Source organism: Periplaneta americana, chromosome 15, assembly GCF_040183065.1.
Source record: "Periplaneta americana isolate PAMFEO1 chromosome 15, P.americana_PAMFEO1_priV1, whole genome shotgun sequence".
NCBI classification, from domain to species: Eukaryota; Metazoa; Arthropoda; class Insecta; order Blattodea; family Blattidae; genus Periplaneta; species Periplaneta americana.
Window position 1 is genome coordinate 130,921,449 of NC_091131.1, and position 24,872 is coordinate 130,946,320.

A 24,872-nucleotide genomic window follows, 5' to 3' on the forward strand; every position below is an offset into this window, starting at 1 on the left:
GCAAGTGATGTGACGTGACGTCTGTGTGGCGGAAACAACAATACGAAAAGTTAATATCTGACATGAGGATGCATTTTAAATTTAAACATTAAACTATATTATTAATTTTACGCAAAGATTTGATATGCGGCTCCAAGTTGTACAAGTAATTGTAGGCATGGAATCTACAGGCTTACTAAGACTTCTGCAGGTTAATTGCCGAAGTATTAGAAATAAACTTATTCCGTTTTGGAACTTGGTCGATGTTTATAATCCAGATGTAATAATTGGGACGGAATCATGGCTTAGGGAAGACATAAATGACTCCGAAATTTTTAGGTCGGATTATATAGAGTCTTCAGAAAGGATAGAAGTGAAAAGGGAGGGGGAGTTTTCGTTTGTACTAAGATAGAAATACGTAGCAATCTTCTGTGGATACATGAGGAAGTTGAAATATTGAATGTTCAGATAAGAAATGGGCGGGAAACCTTAGATGTAATAGCATGTTACAGACCACCCAGTGAATTAAACAATTTAACTTTGCACAAACTAAATGAATATCTTAATACAGTATCAGAAGACCGAAACGTAGTAATTGCTGGGGATCTAAACCTCCCGAAAATTAACTGGAACGGGATTTCATTCGGATGCACAGACCCTTGTTAATGAATTGATCTGGCGTAAAGATTTCACGCAGGTAGTAAATGGTCCGACGCGTGACAATGCCCTCTTAGATGTTTACCTACTAAGACCTGTCTCTCTCTTTGTCAACTCTGAAAGACTTCATAAAATAAGTGATCACAATAGCGACTTATTAGAAATCTTCTGGGAAAACACAGTAAATCCGAGGTCAAGTCCAGTGTCTGTCTGGAATTTCAACAAAACCGATGTCCATGAATTACAAACGTTTCTACGACAAAAGCATGATGACTTTCTCAGGACTGAAGGAAATATGGAAAATGTGTGCCATAAATTTAAGAGTATAATTTTCGAGGCATTAGTAAAATGTGTACCTTCTAAAATAATTAAGAAAAATCCGGACCCAGAATATTGCACTAATTATATTCGCTACTTAAAGAAAAAGACAAGGCGCGCATTTAGCAAACGTAAACGAAGCCATGAGCATTGGGAAAAATATGTCGAATTAATTAAGAAACTTGAGTGTGAAAAAAGGTTAGCTCAGGAAAATTTTCTAAAAACCATTTTAAAAGAAGATGAAAGTAACAATTGGAGACAGTTTTATAATTATGTACGAAGGAGAAAAGGAAAAAATGAAGGAGTAGTGCTTTTACGAAATCAGAACGGAGAAAGTATAACTGATAACAAAGAAAAGGCCGACTTATTAAATTCCTATTTCATTTCGGTTTTCAATAATAATAATAATAATAATAATAATAATAATAATAATCCCGCTGATAGGAGTGGTTGTGTCACAGACCGTGAATGTGAACCAAATTCGACTTTCAAAATAACTTCCAAAGGGGTTAGAGAGAGAATAACGAAATTAAAAAATCGGAAGTCTAGAGGACCAGATAGTATTGCTACAGAGATTCTTAAATTAGGTTCCGAGGCCATAATTCCATACTTAACGCGTATATTTCATTTTTCCATAAACAATGCAACTACAGTATTCCATGTGACTGGAAATCAGCTATAGTGGTACACATACATAAAGGTGGAAATAAATTAGATGTCGGAAACTACAGACCGATTAGCCTTACATCTGTCGTATGTAAAGTCATGGAGCATTTGATATCGGATTATATTCGTCATGTTCTAAATGCGAAAGAATGATTTTACAACCGCCAGCAAGGTTTTAGGGAAGGCTTCTCATGTGATAGTCAAATTACGTCGCTGGTTCAGGATCTAGCTGAAGAGATAGATGGAGGCGGAAGAATCGATGCAGTTGTGATTGATTTTTCGAAAGCATTTGATTTGGTGCCACATGACATATTAATAGATAAGTTAAGTAGGCTAGGAATAGATAAAAGAGTGGTGCTATGGATCCAAGAATTCTTAAAAGGTAGAACCCAGAGAGTTAGAGTAGGTCATGAAATATCGGAAATTGGAAATATAAGTTCAGGGGTGCTACAGGGCAGCGTTCTGGGTCCATTACTCTTTATAATATACGTAAATGACCTATGCCAGAATATTACATCAAATGTGAGGCTATCTGCAGACGACTGCATTATCTATAGAAAGATTAGAAATAATTCAGATGTAGATGCTATTCAAACAGAATTGAATAAAATTTATAACTGGGCGTTAATGCATAGGATGAAAATAAATGGTTCTAAAAGTAAATCTATAACATTTTGTAAAACCCGAGAGGAAACTAGTCTTAATTACGAATTCAGTGGTGTTGTAATTCCGCAAGAACAATGTTGTAAATACCTAGGAGTGTATTTAAACTCCAAACTTTCTTGGGGAGAGCATGTTGATAATGTTACGGGTAAAGCATGGAGGGCACTTCACTTTGTTATGAGAATCTTGAGAAAGGCTAGCCCCAAATCGAGGGAAATAGCATATCTAACTTAGTGCAACCGTTAATGGAATACGGAACTACATGTTGGGATCCCTATAGAATATATCAGATAAATTCCTTAGAAAGAATCCAGTATAGGTCAGCTAAATTTGTTAAAGGTGAAAGAGAAGATGGAAACGATACGATAAAAGAACTTAAATGGGAAACTTTGGAAAACAGACGTAGGAAAACTAGAATAACATCATTTTATAGAGCACATCTAGGTCAGAAAGCATGGGTAGACATAACGGCTCGGGTAGAAAAGCCAACGTACTATGGTAGGAACGATCATGATTTTAAAATCAAATGAAGGAAACAGAAAACGGATGTAAGTAAATTCTCATTTTTAAATAGAACTATAAATGATTGGAATGACCTACCTGCAGCGGTCTTTGAGGGCTGTCCTTCCTTAAGGAGATTCAAGAATAACTTAAAAAGTTGTGTATAAAGTGCAAATTAAAATTAAGGTGACATTTAACATTTAATTTTTTAAGGTGACATGTATTTATCTAGCCTGACGAGTTACTTCCTTGGTTTGAATTGTAAATTATTTAAAACTAGCGTGTAAGAGGGCCTTAGACTGGAAATGTTTAGTTTAAATGTAGTTCTGTTTATAAGTATGCATAAGGATGTAATTATTTGACTTATTTGAACTGTTGTATCAGTGAAGCGAGGTGAGTCAGTGAAGTTATGGGTTTACAGTGCAGTGAACAGTTCCGATGAGTGATAATTTATAGCGTCAATGAAATGTGTTCTATAGTGTCAGTGAAATGTGTTACACAGTGTCAGTGAAATGTGTGCTAAAGTGTCAGTGAAATGCGTCATAGTGCCACTACAGGGAATGAGATGGGAGTAAAGTGAAAGACTATTGAAAGTTATGTAGGGCCTATACATAATTATGTAGGTTGTATTGTAAAATTAGGTATTTTATTTATGTTTTATCATTATTGTGTTAAATTGTATTGTGTATTCTTATTGTATTGTGTATAAAATTGTATATGTATTGTAAAATTGTATTGTGTATTGTAAATTTTATTGTGTATTGCTTATCATTTTATTGTGTATTGTTTATATTGTATATACCACTGCCACCGGGTGCTTGCCCACTTGCAGTGTACATACATACATACATACATACATACATACACACAGTGCGTTCGCTTCCCCCTGCGGCCGGCCAGCAAGCGCGGAGCATAGTTAGCGACGTGTTTTTTTAAAGATCTTCAGTAAAGCAAACTGATTGTTGAAATAGAACGCAATTTTGTCAGCTGACTGCAAAATGATGGACAGCTCTTGAGTGATTCTTTAGCACGGGTGGCAGCACGTTGGTAGGCTATATTATTGCTGCTCCACGTGCTTGCCGTTCATCGCCCGGCCGCAGGGGGAAGCGAACGCACTGTACTAATTCCCTCTGAGAAGGAAAGAAGAAATACAGGGCCCATAAATTCGAGACGTAAGGTTTGAAAACCAACAATAAATAATTACCTTTGTAATATAAGTGTGATTCAACATATTTTATGGTGAAATATTCCAAGAAATGAAATATGATTTCAATATTTGCATTCAGCAGTCATCAGGGGATTCCAAATGCATTCACTAAACATTTATTCAGGCTGCACTATTTCATATAAAGAGTTTAATTCATTGTTGTCACTGGTAGGCTATGGGCAAAATGTTGGTCTTTAAGTCGAAAGTTCGAGGGTTCAAGTCTCCACGTGCATATCAATTTTCTTTAGTTGTAATTTCTCCCTGCTTTTAAATTAATTGGTTAATTTCTATTGAAACATTAATTTACTAGTATTTACGGGGCCCGGCCATTTATCCATGAATATTTCACACAAGGGACAATTCACCCAAAATATTTCACCTAAGAAAATTCATCCAAGAATATTAATCCAAAGATAATTCGCCCAACATATTCCATTCTTACCCTCACCCTAGGAACATTCACCCAACAATATTCTCATATCCATATCCATGGTAAGGTAATATGCCTATTTTGTATACAGTGCTCCAACTATGGATGGGATAGACCAGAACCATCTGTAATAATATTTGACTTTGAAATGAGTATTATCCGAGCATTGAGAGTGTACTTCCTTGTGTCAGAATTCGCCTTTGTTTTTCCCATCTAAAACAAAGTGCTTGGAGAAAAATCCAAGAAATGGAGCTTCAGGCTGCATGCAACGATGAGGATGATAATGCAATAAGAAAAAAATTCGGTGAGCTACTTAGTTTGGCCTTCGTGCCTGTAGTTTCGCAATTTTTGATGCTTTGTTTCAGACTATCCCAGACAAATGGCAGATTTTGCTAAATACTTTCAGAGACATATTATATTGGTGTTTGAGCAAGAGGTCGTCGTCCTGCAGTTGAAGCTCGATACCAGCCAGTGTTATGGAACCAGTTTCAAGCAGCTAGAAACAACGAATAATATCACCGAAGCCTGGCACACCAGCTTCGCAAGCATTGTAGCTATAAAGGATCCATCATTATTCAAGGTAATACACCACATATAGAAGGAACAATCAGATGTTGACACTATGGCCCGAGAGTTAGATGTTGGACGTCGAATCAGAGAACCGCAATAAAGGAAGTACCAGAACCTGAATGTTAGCCTGGAGAACATTGTATCCCGGTGTGATGATTACAAAGATGATGGTAATATTATTGGATATCTGCATGCTTGTGGTCATAAAATGGCAATGTAAATTACGATGTTTGACAGAACCACGAAATTAAAAATGCAGTACATAAATCTAATACATAAAACAATAAAATTATACTTTTGGAGCAATTTTCTTTGGTTGAACTTTCTTTTGGATTAATAATTTTGGGCAAATTAATAATAATAATAATAATAATAATAATAATAATAATAATAATAATAATAATAATAATAATAATTTATTTTAGCTGGCAGAGTTAAGGCCGTAAGGCCTTCTCTTCCACTCAACCAGCAAAAAGTATACATACATATGTATGAACTTACAAAGAATTCAACAATTTGATTTAGATAAGAGTTATATGTATACAGCAACAAAATACTATGAACTATTAATTAAACACTGAAATACAAACTATGTAGCAGAATTAAGCTAAAATACACAGAATGTTAATATATTTCAAATAAAGATGGATAATAGAAAAGATTATTATGAGACAATTTTGAAAATACAGCACTAACAGGATGCATGTCTAAAGAAAGGAGTAACAATGTAGTCAGTGATAGTTTAAATCAGTAGGATTGGAGTGAAATGCTAAGAAGGTTATCTTTTAAGCTGTTTTTAAAAGTGTTTATTGTCTTGCAGCCCCTAATACTTTGTGACAGGGAATTCCATTGTTGCGAGGTGAATACTGTAAAAGATGATGAATAACGAGATGTTCTATGAAGAGGTATACTTAGCGTGCCAGGGATAATGGACGAGTCTTCCGAGGATGAATGTGCACCTGGGCGAAAATTCCCTGGATTAATTGGCACCAAACCGTATTTACTTTACTTAATAGCCCAATTTCTAATAAATGTTTTTGAATTAATTAATTAATTTTCATCTAAATATTAAGGCACATAAGGTCTTCTGTACTTTATATTTTATATAAATATAAGTGAAAATTTATTAAGTAAATTAATTTAAAATATTTCACTTAAATTCATGTACATAGGATTTACTATACTTTATATTTTTAATATTCTTTCAAACTTTAATTCTCACACATGGATTTACTTTACCATTGTATTTGCTTATTTCACAGGCAACTATAGTGGAACCTTACTGTCTCCCAACCTCAAACATGCATACATGATCTTGTCCTTGTACACGATATCATGTTAAAATTGTTACGTCTCTAAGCTCTGGAATTAGAAATGATAGGTTGTTCTGCTTGTATAATAAAGTTCTCTACAGGGATCTTTGTGAGTATTTCAGTAATGAAAAACCTATGTTGCCACTTCTCTGTACTATTCGACTGCATATCAGTGTACAGTAATGTGTAGTAAGTAAGGATAGGATTTTATTGCTTAAAAATTTAATTTTTTTATTTTTATGTTGTAAAAAGACAAAAAAAAATATTTATCAAAACATGAAAAATAATTAGTCAAAATTTGATATAAGCAATTCTTTTGTAAAAGAAAGGTAATGTAATAACTTATACTCATCAATAACAGAAAAAACATTAGTTGCTGATTTAATTAAATGCACGTCGATTGTCTTTTAACATTGTTATAGCTAGAGAGCGGAGTTTTATGTGCTAATAAATGTACATTATTTAAAGCTGTAAAAATACAAAACTATTAGCCAAACATTAAACATATTTAGCTAAAATTGACCAAAGTATCTCTTTTTATATAAAGAAAGGTAACTTGTACTCACCAGTAACAACAAAACACTACTTGCTGGTAGTTTCGTTAGAGTTGCAGTGTTCAAGAAGTGTCATCTCTAAATTCTCCAATTTAAATGCATGTCGATTGCCTCTCAACAATGCATTATACATGGCTAGTGTGAACATATTCGTTGCACGTCACAGGAAGCCAGTCTTGCATATTTAAAAAGCACGAGGTCACAAACACTCACACCGTCAATTTCACTTACAGTTGTATCCTCCAAAATTCGATTATTGTACATATTTTTCATATCCCCCCTTTTTTTTAAGACTTAAAATTTGTTATTTAGCACTTGTACTTTTGAACCTAACACTGAGTTCAGTTTTTCTTCAACGACCTGCAACTCCCTAACCATTTTGCAAATGAGGTTTCTAGTTTTTTTATTGCCACACGAAAGGCTTAATATTGAGGATAGGAATACCAAATCATTTTTTAAACAATCGTATTTCAGTAAATCTTGAAGTATCTCAGTCGATGACGCATCATCTCTAATCCAATTTATTTATAAAAAACGCAACATTTTAAAAAATGTTGGGCATAGTATGCTACGGCATTTAGCCATGTGTACCCCAGTGTGTTGCTACGAGCAGAGGAGGAAGAGAAACTTCAGGATTTTCCTTTTAAAGAGATTAATATTCTTGAAGTTGCTTTAACGAACACTTTTTCCCATTTCACAGTAAGACTATTCACGTTGAGAAACAGAATTCCGATATTTTTTACGTAACCTGTGTAGAGCATGAACCCCGCATGTGAAATATATTATTTTTTGAAAGCTTACTGAAAGATCTTCAGCTGCTGTTTCATATAGGTCTATGCGGTACCGTTTTTAAGGGGACACTCCACTAATAATTACAACTTTCTTCCTAATCATTTTTATCCAAATTTTGAGAGCACGTTTACTATGTAAAGGACTAACAAAATCCAAATTTTCAACCCCCAAATGTTTCTGGCTTTTCATTTTATCTATTCTTTTTATAAATATTTTCAAATCCAAAATTTAGTAGAAGATCTCAATTTTTAAACTTCATTTTTGGTTACATTCACAAGATATAGAGAAATATTTATATGCATTCATTTTATGAAATATCTCATTTACTGACTTTCGATTCTTTTAAATTAAAAAAGTGTTATTTTTTCTATAATTCATTAAAAATATATTAATAAAAAACTAGCAACATTTCTCACAAAATAAATGCATAGAAACATACAGATAGCTCATAAATACTTGTATTAAAAATTTCATCCAGATTGATTAAATATTTGGCGTAAAAAAGTTGGTATTGAATCAATAATAATAAACTTACGGAAAAATGGATTTGAAACTAAAACTCCGCTACATTCATCTAGTAATTTCAGGGAGCCAAATGCCAAATTTAGAACAAAAAGTTACTATATTTGTAATCAGAAATTTGTAAAAAAAGAATTCTTTGATGGAAAAATAATTTTTACAGCTCTTTAAATGCCACGCCTCCTCTCAGCCTTAATTAAAAAAAAGTGAACATTTTTTAATCAGAATTGAACTAAATTATTTGGAGTATGAAAATATACATTCTAAAGAAGTGAAATAGCGAATGCAATTTATTTATTTTTTTAATTTTCATAATTTTCAGTGGATCCCCTTAAGGATCAACAATAACTTTTATATTTCACATCCTTTGACCGTAGCCTAGCAAATGTAATATGATTTGCTGCAAATAGTTCTTTACATATTAGCAAAAACGAATAATTTTCATCAATTTTCAACACAACGAAAACAACGTTTCCTATTTTCCTACTTTTCCTAGCACTACAATCGGTGGTTTCGGCAATAGGCTACTCAGCATTTTTTTTACAAACTGATGCAACTTACTTTTTGTAGAGTTTCTTCGTAGTATTTTGGGAGAAAGTCCTGTCTTAACGTCGATTCAACAGGAAGATTTATATCAATTTATTTAGTTAGCACCCTATTAACTTCCTTGTAATTTCTTAAGTGAGATATCAGCTACAGTAAATAATTTTCACAAATCTAAATAGTATTGGGAACACTTTGATTGGCGTTCATTTGAAGAAGATGATTTACCATCACACAGTGTTTTCAGCCTGCTATTTGAGAACGTGGATCGACTTTTACATTTACTGGTTTACCACGGTTGGCAAAATAACATCTCATTGGTGGTAAATACGTTACTGAACTCACATAATGGTAAAGCCGCGAACTTCACCTTAGGACTTCGAACGTTTATGAGAGTTTCATCTTCACTTATTGCTTCATGCTACGCAAGCTAATCACAACTGACAGAGGTGTCACATCTCACAGCTAGCAAAAACAACTCTCTCTCTCTCTGTCTCTCTCTCTCTGTCTCCACACACACATATTCAGGATGAAACTGAAATAACCTTGAAGATTGAAAAGGACGATAGGGTACACGTACATAAATAGAAAATCTACGTATGTTAGGGGATAATTGGGTAGTATCGGACGTCGGGTAATATCGGACAGTGATGTTTCTATCATCTACCACCAGATGGTAGTACAGTGATGTTTCTTCATCTACCACCAGATAGTAGTAGCAGAGTTCAGATGTCTCATACAGAAACGTAACCATGTCACTTTGGTACTACCATCTGGTGGTGGATGAAAGAAACATCACTGTCCGATATTACCCGATGTCCGATACTACCGAACTCTCCCCTACGTTTTGTGATTAAATGCACGGTTAATTAAAAAGTTAAGTTTGAAGTTACAGCAGTCCGGAAACATCGTCGCTAGCAAGCTCTACTCGTGATACAGATGTAAGAGGTCAACGAACTCGGTGAGTATCGGTAGATGAGCTGCTCTCTGCCAAGACGTTGCCACTTGCTCGCATTGTGCAATGGCTTGAAATTAGAGGTTTTTAAAATTAAATGTAACACGAAAACCGTGCATGGTATTGAAATACAGCGGAAGAATAAATTATTATTTATTAGATTTCCTATCGATATGAACAAAAATCACAATCGTACTCGCAATAGTTACCGAATAAGAGATTGTTAAACATTTGGATAAAGAACATTTTTTTTTGAAAAAGCTATGAACTTTCCACCAATATGATATGATAGATTTTATTACATACAACATGAGCTATTCGCTCTGAAAATCTGCAAGGCTATTTCACTTCCACTCTGTTTATACTCACATTTTGTTAGGTAGTAAATAATTTAGTAGCGGTATTAATTGCAATTTTTTACACTGAAGGAAACATGGCGGGAACTTGATCTTTAATATTCTGAAAGTAAGTCCATATAAATATTAATAAATTTGTGGTGTGGTGATAGAAAAAATATACCGTATGGAAAGAGTCCGAATTATGTATTTATGATTAAATATTTTCAAATATTTATTTAACTGTAAAAAATATAAAAAATGCCCTGTGTGTTTTTATGTGAAATTAAATTTGGCTTAAATACTCAGGAAGGCCTATCCAGAATTTTGAACTAACTCAGACTCACCTACGTTCGTACAAAAAATATATATTTTCATAAGAATACGCTCCCTAGTAATAAGTATGGTTCTGTGTAGTTTAACATAAGTGAATCGATTTGTTATAAAACAACACATGTCAGATTTTGGTTAAAATTGACTTATTGGGACCAGCTTGTTCCTTGAGTGTTGATCTATGTACGTGTTTGTGTATTAAGTAGGTACACGTGTCAGTGCTAAACCTAATCCTATGGTAATATAGGGTAAAATTCAATGTTTGGAGAAACTGCACATGTAAGAGGAGTATAATCATTAATATGATGTTAACTATTTTGTTATTAAAGATGATGTAGATGCTGAAAATGATGTATAATGTGAGACTAAACGCAATACATTAAGCATTTAAAATTGTCGTGCTGTAGTAATAATTGCTTTTTCTTTTAACTGCACTTGTCAGCAGCACAAGAAAGCTATTAGTTTTCCAAGACAGCTTGTTAGACACGTGTTTATTGTAGAATATGCATTCCCTACACATTTTATAAGTATGTACAATTTATTTAATTTGTATTTAATTTCAAATAACCTTTTACGAAGTTTTTCCTGTTATCTCAAAACCAGTTGTTGCTGACATGTGTTTTACAAAAATTCGATTCAATTGCAGTACATTTAAAACTGTTTCCGCCTACGTTTATTCCAACCCATATACATACTTGTACCTCTGACTGAGGTAGTTCTGGCTGATACATCTATGTATTATCAGGCAGTACAGCTGTGAAAAAAGAGTGACCGCACTCGTGAACAGCGAATATTTTCTAAGCCCACTTCGGATCACGGTAATGTTACACGATGCTCGCGCTTGTAGAATCAGTTTCAGAACTATGGAGACATTCGATATCTGCGTCTCGTAGAGTAGCGGTACAATGCTTGCTTAATTCGCTTAATGATTCGAAGGTTGTGAGTTCGAGCCTTGTTTAAGTCATCATTTTATTTTATCATTCTTTAACGATATAAGTAATATTGAAGTTATCATTTGTATTCTGCTATCGTTTTTAGCGATATAAATAGCCTAATATTCAAGTTATCATTTATTTTGTTATCGTTTTTAGTGATATAAATAATATTCAAGTAACCATTTATATTCTGTTATCGTTCTTTAGCGATATGAATAATATTCAAGTTATCATTTATATTCTGTTATGTTCTTTAGGGATAAACCTAAATATTATAAATTTAATATTAGATTTGGAAAAAATACAGTTGCATAATTCTAGTGTTAGTTTTTTCTTAACTTATATTATTACATTACACTGTAAGAGAATTGCTGAAAAAATGACTTGGTCATAATTGGATGGATATTAGAAGATATTCGCTAACATTCTGTTTCAAGGAAAGAAAAGTGAGGAATATTTAATTTCAGATACTGTGGATGATTCTCTTCAGTGTGACTGTCTCGATGAAGAGAAAGGTCTTAATCAAATTTAAGAAGAGTAATGCCCATTGCTTATTTGTTACATTTTAAGACCTTTGAAAAGTTTCGATATGGAGTCCAAAAACGCTTTTTCAGTTCAGGTATATCAAATAAAACTGCTTAAAACTGTTCATTTGCCTTCAACCAGTGTTGTGGTCTGTTTGGATCAAAATGAAAATTATGCAATCGATTTTGTTTCAGAAAGCAATTTCTCCATCTAGTTGGATCAAATTGTAATTTCTCCAACATATTTTTCAAATTTTAACCGAAACTGGTAAACTTTTGATATCACTAATTTTGTTATACAGGGTGTTTCAAAAATACGGGGCATAATTTCAGGTATGTATTTCCCACATGTAGACAAACAAAATAGTTCATTACAACATGTGTCCGGAAATGCTTTATTTCCGAGTTATGGCCGTCACAACATTGAAATTCACCGGAACGTTTTTCTTTCCGCAGGTCGTTGCCGTCAAAGGAGACATTAAGAGGGCACTCTGACAGTTCATTCCGAGGCGAAGGTTACATTCAGTGTTGTGCAGGCGTTAGACTGTGCGACATGTATTCAAATCAAGAGCTGGCAGAGATACACTTCATGTACGGTAAGGCGGACGGCAATGCTGCGCTGGCTCGTCGTTTGTGCCAGGAGAGGTACCCACAGCGACAATGTCCAGATCGGAAGACATTTGTACGTCTCCATTACCGTCTGTGCGAGTATGGAAAATTTAACTCTCCTGGTTTGGGAAGGGGACGACCAAGATCTACAACTCCAGAAGTACAGGAGGAGATTCTGGAGGCTGTGAACATGACTCCTTCTATCAGCACACGAAGGGTAGCGTTGCAAGTCAATGTTCCTCATACGACTGTCTGGAGACTGTTGGAATCCCTTCGGAATCGAATTGTGGCATGTTCTGAGGACATACGCAATACTCCTGGGGTTTGGGATCGTGTTCGCAGGCCAATGAGACATCGATGTGAGGTCTGTATTCAAGCAGGAGGTGGACATTTTGAACATCTTCTGTAATGACAACGACCTGCGGAAAGAAAAACGTTCCGCTGAATTTCAATGTTGTGAAGGCCATAACTCGGAAATGAAGCATTTCCGGACACATGTTGTAATGAACTATTTTGATTGTCTACATGTGGGAAATACATACCTGAAAATATGCCCCGTATTTTTGAAACACAGTGTATAAATTAGATATTAGTTTCTTTCCATAATCCATAAGCTATTTTATTATTTTTGTTGCAGCTTCAAGTTATTTAAAAAATACCGTTTCCTAAAAAAAATGCTTCATGGAGAAAACACGTTTTGAATCAATGCCCCTCATCAATGGCTCCCTTTGACATGCCTGATCTAGAGAGACAGATCTGGGTTCGTTGAGAAATGGCTACTTGTTCTCAAAACTCTGAAAGATCAAAATGTCTGTTGTTCAAATCTTTCCATGCTCATTGATTTCATATTTTGTTTGCCTTGCTCGAACGCCGAAACTGAGAGATTATTTAGTTAAAGGAATTAATAATGGAAAAAAGGGAAGCGCAACACTCCAGAAAAAGTATTGGTAATGCTCTAACTTTGAAATATAATTAGAAAATTTCCTCCATTAGAAATGTATGATAACGTTACTTTAAGATGATATCTTCCTGAAAGAAAAAATGCTTTCCAGTGAAACTAAGTGTAATTGTAATGCGTTTCTGCATGTATATTCACTGAAATGAAATAAAAGTGTTATCAAGACTGAAGTGTGTTTAAATTTTAGTGGTGAATTTAAATTAACATATACCTTAGTTTTCTTGAAAATCACGATAAGTATTAAACATAAATATTTTGCCTATTTTTAATTCATTACAAAGTAACAACGAGACTTTTTAATGTGTCCCAATTTTTCTTCGAAAGAAATATGGCAGACTTACTTATCTTGATCGTGAGCATCAGAGTTCTAAAAATCTGCCTATTTTGCCTATTTTTAATTCATTACAAAGTAACAACGAGACTTATTAATGTGTCCCAATTTTTCTTCGAAAGAAATATGGCAGACTTACTTATCCTGATCGTGAGCATCAGAGTTCTAAAAAGCAAAACAAAATATATATGTTTGCCTTCATTCTAATGCTCTGGCCCCTCCTTGTCTGAGTGTAAGCTTAGCTTTTATACATACTCATACTTTTTCTGACAAATTAGGATAGCCGTTTGCTATCTCTCTTCCCCCTCGTCCTAAATTGTGACGGTGCACAGAGGCAGAGATATAATACAAGATCAGTATCCTGTGTGTAAATAAGTTTTTATTACACTATAATTGTACGAGATTAGGTTTGCTTACATTTACGCTGCATGTATCACTCCATCCAACGCTTTCTCTCAAGCAACGGACTGCCACCACATAGTCTAGTGAAAAACATTTAGTTATACGGAAAAGCTACGTATAGTAGGCTACGTTAGAGCAGTACTACCTTAATCTGGCTTCGCAGACTCCAAGTTTCCTATCTCAAAATGTTCAGTAGAGCATAGATTACCCTATTTCCTGTTCAATTTTTTGCACGCTTTTACTGAATCGCCCGATATATAAAATCATAAGTCAGTGCCATAAAATGATACACAATCAGAAATCTACTTTTCCCATTCACTTGCTGTTAATACAGTAATTTCTCAGACAGGAAAAAAAAAAAAAAACTCACTGACTAACGTGACGTGAGGAACACCGATTGAGACGTAACAGCGTGAAGAATTTCATTTCTGAAGTGGGAGAGCATCTGTAACACGAAACGTTAGGAACATAAGCACAGATGATAACTGGGATGAATATTGATGGGCAAGAAGTAGTAGGAAAAGTTTTTCTGACAGTTTTCTCGAAATATGGTAAAGAAATAAACTCCTGAACTTCGCTAGATTGATACCAGTTCTGTGGAATTTCAATTTTGAAACAGTGCCATCTGCAAGGCGGAATTCATTTCAAATTCAATTTTATTGTTCATTTCATTTCATTCATTGTATTCTTTAAATATTACATCAGTATTGTAGCCTTGATATGTGGAACAAGTCAAAAGTTATACAAGAATATGTAATACCAGCTTCTGCGGACCTCTGTAGAAAGAACTAAGGAAAAGCCTAGTAAGTGCTTTGTGTGGCGTGTGGCATTGTATGGAGAAGAAACATGGACATTACGACAAAATGAAGAGAAGTGACTTAAAGCATTCGAAATGTGCATAATGAGAGGAATAGAGTGTGTGAAATGGACAGAAAGAATAAGAAATGAAGCTTTGTTGGAAAGAGTGGGTGAAGAAAGAATGATGCTGAAAGTGATCAGGAAGAGGAAGAGGAATAGGTTGGGTCACTGGCTGAGAAGAAACTGCCTACTGAAGGATGCACTGGAAGGAATGGTGAACAGGAAGGGAGTTCTAGGCATAAGAAGATATCAGATGATAAACGAAATTAAGATATGTGGATCATATGCGGAGACTAAGAAGAAGGCGAAAAATAGGAAAGATTGGAGAAAGGTGGGTTTGCAGTGAAAGATCTGTCCTTGTGCAGAAAACTATGAATGAATGAATAGTAAGCAGATTACTGGAATTCATTTTACAAGAATAAACAATTCATCAGTTGTGTAAGAGGTATGAGTATGGAGAAACTTTGTTAGCTCAAATCTATTCGAGCCTTTTCTCTCCGCCCTTCAAATTTTAAGATAGGCATTGCATTCAAGACGGTGATGCAAGAATAGTGAACTTATTATTTTAATAATAACCGAGACTAACAGAGGGTAGATGGGAATCTATTGTTGCGACATGGGTGAGAAATAGTCAGTAAAATTTCTTTGAATGTTTCGCTAAAGGAGGATATTTTACGTATACGATTTCACTTTCCATGGGAAAGAACAAATAATAAGAATTCTTAACATATTAAAATTCACTCACCGTGTTACTACACATCAATATGCAATGCAATGCCAACAAAAAAAAAAAAACAACATAAACATAGACTGTGTCTGACCTTCAATTGCATTACTGCAAGACCTGTCTTGAATAATATTAACATGTGTGGCGAGGGAACATGTTCCGTAGTTTCCTTGCTATTTTTGTCTTTTTACACACTAACCCATCGTTGTACAGGGACGTCATTTTATTTTTACTTCAATTTTATTTTGTACCTGAGTTTTTTAATGTACTTCACTCCCACCCCTTCTACTAACGAAGTTCCAGCTGTCCTCCACACAGAACCAAGGCCGCATATAGTAAACAGTATTGAGTTAATGAGTATAGTACGTTCCAGAAATATGTTCGCAGTTTCCAGTGCGAAAGAGCTTTCAATATTGAATCATACTTTTGCACAGATACTGTGTCCGTTTGCCTACGTCGCATCCTGATTTTCCCCACCCGCTTCTGCTCACCCCTTTGTAAAGGCTAGTGGCTGGGCTGTTTTAGCTCTTTTCTGAAAACATTAATTTCTGTTAGGAATTGGACGTCTACATAATTATATAACTGTTGAAAATAACTTAAATAAAAGGCCTCGTTAAGTAATTAACTGTCACGTGATTTCCCCCCTTTCTACGATCCTGCGACATAATCACGTGGACGGACAGTAGATAGCATGTCTGAGTAATTTTATCTTGGCGGGTCGGGCAGAAGTGAAGATTGAATTTACAGTACGTAAGGTACTTTTTTATAGAGTAGGTACAGAATTACTTCAACATGAGTTACTAGTACGAAGGACGAAACTGGTAATTAGAATTAGAAGGAATAATCTTTAGTGCGGTAATACGCACAAAAGAACTGAACCCTTTATCGAAATGAATGGTCACCATTTTCAAAAATGTGTTTAAATATCCCTACTATGATTATTTTTCAATTTAACTTCATTCTCTATATTGTATGCTAATGTGCTGTACAGAGTATAATATACACTGCATAATGAATACTTTGGCATAGATAATTCAGTTCGTGGGTAAAACACTTATTGTTAATACTATACTGTATTTTGATTAGACAAAAACCTAATGAAAATTATCAAACTCAAAATCGCGATATTTCCTATACGTAAATGGATGAATTACTGTACTTTTCTTCCCTCCTATACCTAGTAAAGTGACTTGTTTGTATTTTACGCCAGTATCACCGAACTCCAGTCGTGGAAAGGGGTAGCAAACGATGTTTCCGGTTCTCAACCGTTAGTCCAAAGGTATAGCCAGGTTAATATTAAAAATGTTAGTAAAAATAAAATGATGTCCCTGTAGTTGTACAAATTTAACTATGAATAGCAAGTTGAAAATCTTCATTGCTATATTTTACTTAACGTTGCACCATTTGCCTCTAGAACAGTGCGAGTTGCAACTCAGCTGACCGCTTCTCATCAAAGGGGCTCGACCCCGGTTAGATTTTATAAAAATAACTGTGAGGCTGTTTTTTCCATCGGTTGCTCTAGCTATTTTCGTTTCAGAAGTGTATCATCACCTCGTCATCTCTGAAAAGATCATTGTAAAAGTGTTAAAAGAATTTTAAATTGTAATTCATTATTGTCACGAAGTATTTATGTATCTATTCTTAACAACCTCGCAATGACGCTTGCGTGTGCGTGATGCGGCACAACGTGAAACCAAAAGATTGGGGTGTGCGTGGAGCGTACTGTCGTGGTTTTGAACAGATCGTCATTGTGTGCATCTCGCTGGGAATATCATGAAATTCGTGCATTTTGTGTGGACATGGACAAACTTGTGGTTCCATTATTGGCTGTTGCTTGAAAAAGAGAAGGAGGATGGAGATAATTTAAGATTACTGGTATACTCTGCGACTGAGAATGCTGCAAATATATTCAATAAAAGGATACATTTCGAGGCATTTTGCTTGGCAATCCTGTTCTTATACTAGTTCTTGCCGACGTCATAAATAACAGGAAAATTACGCATATAGCCTATTCTATTACTAATTTTCTTCAAACTCTTCTTTGGAACTCATGCTGTAAAGACGAATGCTGTAGGCCAGCGATGGGGAAATGGGGTGGAACGAACATCATCAGCATACTTACTCACTCCACATCTAGAACAGCAAGGTCACGCGTATTTCGTCATTTCCGGGTTTGATTGTTTAAAAGGTGAGTCCAAAGTTTTGCAGTGGCGTAACCCAGTAGAAACCCGATGTAACAGTTGTGTTATTATAATCCTGACCTAAACTAATAGGGTGCTGATAAATGTTAATAGAACGAAGCAAGCGTTTAAATTTTAGTAATTAAAATGTATTTACATAAATAGAACGAAAATAATAATTGCGTTACTTCATTCGGTAAACAGATCGAATGAGTAATGAACAAAGTAAATAGACTGCAAATACTTTTCTTGCAACAGATGAACTGATAGCACGAATAATCAAACATATAAATAATGTTACAAAAGAAATAATAATAATAATAATAATAATAATAATAATAATAATAATAATAATAATACTTTATTGCCAGAACAAAGATACATATTGATTTTTATATAAAAACATCTTAGCACCCCCTGAAAGAATAAGTTACATACTCTTGCTCAGGGAGCATTCCACATAATGTTTAGACATTTTATTAAATAATAGAGTAAAAAGTAAAAAAAGGAGAAAAAGATGAAGAAGAAGAAGAAGAAGAAGAAGAAGGAGGAGGAGGAGGAGGAGGAGGAGGAGGAGGAAAAAACACATCACAATAACTGAACTTTAAATTTTCTCTGTCAACAGCAATTTTTAATTGATTTTTTTTTAATAAGATGCATTAGCAAATTCTATGTTTAGGAAATAGCTATTATCATGTTATAAAACCTTGGCCGAAGTTGTTACTGCCTTCCGAGAACATCTAAATTTCTCTGCTAGGAGCATATGTTTTGAGAAAAGATAACTAACACGAAGTATGTTTGTTGCTAAACAAACGGAAGCTGGCTTGTCTTTGGTTTTTAATGAATGTTTTAATTCTTAATTTGTAAAACGACTACACAAAACCGTCACTATACTGTAATATCTGGATTTCTGTTATAATAATGTCACCACGAAATAAATACAAATTCAAATATTTATCTGCCAAATTTTTCTCACTATAATTCTGTTCATGGAGGGATTTAAAATGTCGGAACACACTGAACAAGGAGCAGAATACCTCCTTGTTGCACAACAAACACAATGCTTTGTTATTTCGAGGAAATCAAAAGTACTTATATTCTCATTCGTCTTTGTACATGTACCTTTTTACTTAGTTGTGGGACATGATTCCACCACTGATACTCGCAGACTTGTTGCGAGTCGCGATTTGGACGGAAACAGATACAGGAATGAGTAGTCTGCTAGCTAGCAGTGGGAGGGGTTCAACTACGATTGAGGGGAAGGGAACACACTGTGCTACTTTTCCCCATCGCTGCTGTAAGCCAATATAAGAGCAATACTGTACAAAATCTCCAACCTGTTATGTAGAATATAGCTGTATCATTACTTCAGGTCGAAAGTATATGCACTATAAAGTAATATTGCTAGTTCGTATTACGCTTCTCATACATTTCTAGACACTTACGTGGTCTGGGAAGCAATGTATATTATGTCCAATCACAGAAGCCTTTAAAGAATACAAAACAAATTTAAGCACAACGTTTCTTGATAATCAGTATAACGGTAACTAGCACGAGCAATGCACTCGGCACATGGTTTTACAGGTGACTAATTGTCACCTTTAAGTATTATTAGAAAAAAAAAAACTGGAAGATTTAATTTCGTAACGTAAGCCACACTTTCTCAACCGTAATGCACATTACGCCTAGTCAGATATAGATGATGTCATTTTATCATATCAGACGTGTATGGGGGCTAGGTTAACTGTAATATATACGAAGTAGCAATACTAATTCATAGTGCATAATGAAATTACCATCCCAAAGCATTATAGGCCTACCACAGCAGATAACACACTACTGCGTGTCACGTAGAAGTCAAAGTCTGGATTCCGCTGCCGCTTTGCGCAGAGAGTCTTGCGCAGTGTCGCTGCGCAACAGTTACACGCGTGGCTATTAAAATCCAGCCTTCTAAATAAGCAGATTTAACTTCTGCGTGCCGCACCACACTCACGCAGGCGTCTTTGCGTGGTCGTTAAAAACCAAAGCTTTAGACGACGCTACGGCGCGAGACTAATAACATCTTACATAACAAAATAATGTTGTAGATCCTTTTGTTAAGAAGGTACTTGAAATCTATTAAGAAAATTCATAACTTCGATTATACAGGGACATCATTTTATTTTTACTTCAATATTTATTGTACCTGAGTTTTTAATGTACTTCACTCCCACCCTCTCTACCATGTAGTAATACTCACCCGTCCTCCACACAGAACCAAGGCCGCATATGTAGAGTCGTCTTACTGGCACAGTAAACAATACTGAGTGAGTGAATATAGTACGTTCCAGAAATATTGTCACGTTTTCCAGTAAATAAAGTGCATTCAATACTGAATGATATTTTCGCACAAGTACTGTGCGTCAGTTTGCTTACGTCCCGGTTTCCCCCACCAGCTTCTGCCGGCCACTCTGTAAATGCTAGTTGCTGGGCTGTCTTAGCTCTTTTCTGAAAACATTTGCTGTTAGGAATTGGACGTCTAAGTAATATTATACAACTGTTTAAAATAACTTAAATAAAAGGGCCTCGTTAAATAATTAATTATCACGTGATTTCCTCCCTTTCTACAACCCTACGACATAACCACTTAGACGGACAGAGTAAATTTACCTGTGCGGATCGAGCAGAATTGAATTTACAGTACGTAAGGTACTCTGTTATAGAGTAGGTATAGAATTATTTCAACACTAGCCGTACCTTTGCGCTCCGCTGCACCCGTTAGAAATAAATATAAAGTAATTACATAATTAAAATAGGACATTTCATCCAGGGAACATTCGTGTTTGATATAAGGATAAATCGTTTATTATGTTACTTAATTTAAATTGTATTTGCATAATAAAAATGCGATAATTTTGATCCAGAGACCACTCATTTGGTGATAAAAATTATTTTAGGAAATACAGGAAACGAATGTACAGAATAGCCTATCAAGTTTTCTGTGCATAAGAAGCTATTTTAATCTTACCTGTCCTCGATTCACTCAGAAGTTACTGTAATAACATTACAGAATTATGTCCATCTAGAAAAACTACACTTTCCAATGGTGAATTAATAATTAATTATACAAATCGGTTAATTTAGCTTCCGATATCACTTCATACAAACACAGAAACATTATCTGTAGGCTATCTTTCATAGCTTTCGATTGTTGCTGTCCAAGGCCTCTTATAGACGAAGTCATTTTTTTTTTAATTCATTACACGGCCTTAGATGGCAGTTATTTTAATATTAAAACTCATTTATCTCATTACATATCAGTCCTATCAAACTTTTTCAAGGAATAAAACTTATCGGAAATTATTTCTAAAGAAACTTTTGTTATGTAACATTTTTCACAAAAATCAATAATAAGCTAGATATTTCGATTTATTTAATTCAGGCCCCCTTATAACCCCCCTTTTAAATAATGTATTTTGAATGCCACATAGCCTAAAATCTAAGTTACAACGAAATTAATTTATATTCCAATTTTCATCGAAATCCGTTCAGCCATTATCGCGTGAAAAGGTAACAAACATACAGACAGACAGACAGACATACAAACAAAATTTTCAAAAAAGCGATTTTCGGTTTCAGGGTGATTAATTATATATGTTAGGACCAATTATTTTTGGAAAATCGAAAATTACCAGAAAAATTTCGGCTACAGATTTATTATTAATATAGATATAGATGAGGTATTGTTTTCAGGTACGAAGGACGAAACTGGAAATACAAATTAGGTACAATATAGTGCGATAATATGCAAAAAAAAGAACTGAAGCTTGTATCGAAATGAACGGCCACCATTTTCAACAATTTGTTTAAATATAAGCTTACATAATTTGATTATTTTTCCATTTAAATGTATTTATTTATTTTTTTTAGTTGGTTATTTAACGACGCTGTATCAACTACTAGGTTATTTAGCGTCGATGAGATTGGTGATAGCGAGATGATATTTGGCGAGATGAGGCCGAGGATTCGCCAGAGATTACCTTGTATTCACATTACGGTTGGGGAAAACCTCGGAAAAACCCAACCAGGCAATCAGCCCAAGCGGGGATCGAACCCGCGCCCGAACGCAACTTCAGACCGGCAGGCAAGTGCCTTAACCGACTGAGCCACGCCGGTGGCTTTTTAAATGTATTCTCTATATTGTGTGCTAATGTGCTATATTGCATAATATACACTACATAATGAATACGTCTGCATGGATAGCTTAGTTCGTAACACTTACTGTTAAAAACTAGTACACTTTGATTAAAAAAACCTAACGAAAATTGTCAAACTCAGAATTCCTAGTTTACGTGAATGGATGCACTACTTTCCTTTCCTCCTATAATTATAGCTCGACCAACTACAAAAAGACCTTCGACTTTTCCAATACGCACGTGGTCATGGAGGGGGAGAAGTCATCACTATACGAGCAGCTCGCTAGGCCGGGTTACACTAGTCGTACTCCAACTGTGAATCCGATTCAGAAACGGTGTCTGTAGCTGACCTTTCTGAGCCAACTCTCTGACTTATATTGAAACTATCCATAGCGTCGTCCCAGTATGTATCCTCAATTTTTTGACGTGATCACAGCATGTTTTCCACTTCTCTCCTGTGTAATCTCGGAAGAGTTCCTCGCAAAGTGTTTGTTTTGCTCTGAGGCTTGCATTGGCAAGATCATTTGCGACTGTGCCTTTTATTTCACCAAAAACCAATTCTATTGGGCTAAGAGCTGCATGATACGGAGGGAGCCGCAGTACATCATGGCCATGTGCTTTGAACATTTGGTCGACAATGTATGTTTTCCCCATGGGAATAGCTTTCACCAACTGCAACAGATCTGGTTTATAGATGTTATTATTAAATGGTACATAGTTCTCACTCAACCAGTGAATAACGTCTTTCTTTAGCGTCGTCATTGTTGGCCTTTTATTTATTTGCATGCTATGATAGCACGCATTATCCAAAACAACTGAACTGCGAGACAGATTTGGGACAACTTTTGTGTTTAACCATTTCGTAAAATTTGAAGCATTCATGTCGGTAATAGTCGCCAGATTTGGGGGGGGGGGAATTTAAATATCAGCAAGGTATTGTTTACAAAATCATTTTCCCCTATGTTGCATGACAGTAGGCTCTACTGCTAAGTATCCTTCGCTTTGAGTGTTAATGACTGAGTTAATTCGATGCTGTTCGGGTAGAGGGGATTAAGTCATTTTTTGTACAAAAGGAGTTTTGTCCCCTAGGTGAATACACAACTTAAATTTTACAAATGGGTATGCGGAAAACAAATTCATACTAGCATTTAATGTGTTTTATTTGTGTAGAAAATTATTTGCAATGATGGTCCGAAGTTTAATTTCCGTTTAAATCGTAACTCATTTAAATGACTTATCTTATCTACCTTTACTCAAACACCTTGAATTATAGTTTGACATTCTGGTTGCAAGTCCATGTATAGGCCTACAACGGCTAAAACGAATTTTAATGTTTTATAAAGCCTACAAATGAATGCTTTTTATTCATTAATATGATGCTATGACCTGTACCTCAATGTTATGGAGTCCAGCCGTGTATTAATCCATCTCTAATGTGAAGTCAAAAAAATAGACACGTACTTCAGCCAAGGACTAAGCTGTCGAAAATTATGTAATATTCACTGCAAGATATTGCTAATGCAAATAAAAACTGACAGTGAGTTGACTCTGAGAGGTGGTCAACGTTGCATAACTCGCAGACACCTTAAAAACTAATTACAAAACAAATCCTATCAACGATTCATTCAATTCATATATTCATCTTACCAATCTTTTTTTTTTTTAATTGGGTTATTTTACGACGCTGTATCAACATCTAGGTTATTTAGCGTCTGAATGAAATGAAGGTGATAATGCCGGTGAAATGAGTCCGGGGTCCAGCACCGAAAGTTACCCAGCATTTGCTCGTATTGGGTTGAGGGAAAACCCCGGAAAAAACCTCAACCAGGTAACTTGCCCCGACCGGGATTCGAACCCGGGCCACCTGGTTTCGCGGCCAGACGCGCTGACCGTTACTCCACAGGTGTGGACTCTTACCAATCTTAAACATGCATTAAAACCAGACGTAAGTGCAAGTTTGAACCAATAGATTACTGAGATTTGCGATAGATTAAGTAGTTTAGGAAATTGTATATTTATTATGTATAATTACTTTTGTAGGCCTATATAGATCATTTTGAAATTAATAAGTTTGTATTTTTGTGAACTAATATCAATAAATCATACTACTGTCATCTTACCAATCAAGAACTCAGTAGTTTTGAGACGTCATTAGGTACAGTCAAAACCAAACTAGATATTACACAATCTCGTCTTGACAACTTACACTATAATACTACGGCGTGGACATGGTAAATATTGGTCATTCGATATTTGAAAGCATTTTTCTGATGACTCCAGTAATGAATTGCAAGCAAATGCCGTCATATAGAATTGAGTGGAAAAGGAACCCATGCCACAGTTCTGTTGATTTTTAGTTTCTTCGATATTCCAACAGATCTTGCGATCTAGAACCTCTTTTATAAACATCCAGTCTAGTGGCATGTGTCCACTGGACATGGTAAGCATTTACAAATGCCTCTTCTTCACTTACAGCAGGTATGCTCAAAATTGTAAAAGCACCGATTACACGGATGATAATGCACTCCATAACACACACAGTGAACGGACTGGACTCTGCAACTGCATTGCATTGTACATTGCAGCGCCGCCCGTGGCATAGTTCTCACACTTTTACAAATACGGATAATAAACTGAATTTGAAAAAGGACTAAGTATACACTGTAATATTCAGTTATTACATTATTTATCATATTTAATATAGTTATGATATTATTATATCATAGATAATGTTATTTTCATATTCCACCATACATTGCGGTCTATTCAACTTGTGCATTCTTTTCTGCAAGTAATCGGAAACCTATTTCCAACGAATTTACTACTCAGAAGATGTTA

General features: G+C 35.1%; 1 protein-coding gene across 5 annotated transcripts in view; it reads right to left on the minus strand.

The window, feature by feature from the left end:
* LOC138715332 (cytochrome P450 4C1-like) overlaps positions 1–24,872 on the minus strand; it is a 193,411-nt gene that overhangs the window by 160,914 nt on the left and 7,625 nt on the right. The window contains exon 1 of one of the 5 annotated variants that reach the window (XM_069848135.1): positions 8,731–9,151. The exons of 3 other annotated variants lie outside the window; for them this stretch is intronic. The gene's annotated coding sequence lies outside the window, so the exon portion shown is untranslated. Of the gene's footprint in view, positions 1–6,870; positions 7,821–8,730; positions 9,152–24,872 lie in introns of those variants that run through there. One more of the 5 variants, XM_069848132.1, reaches the window with a different exon arrangement.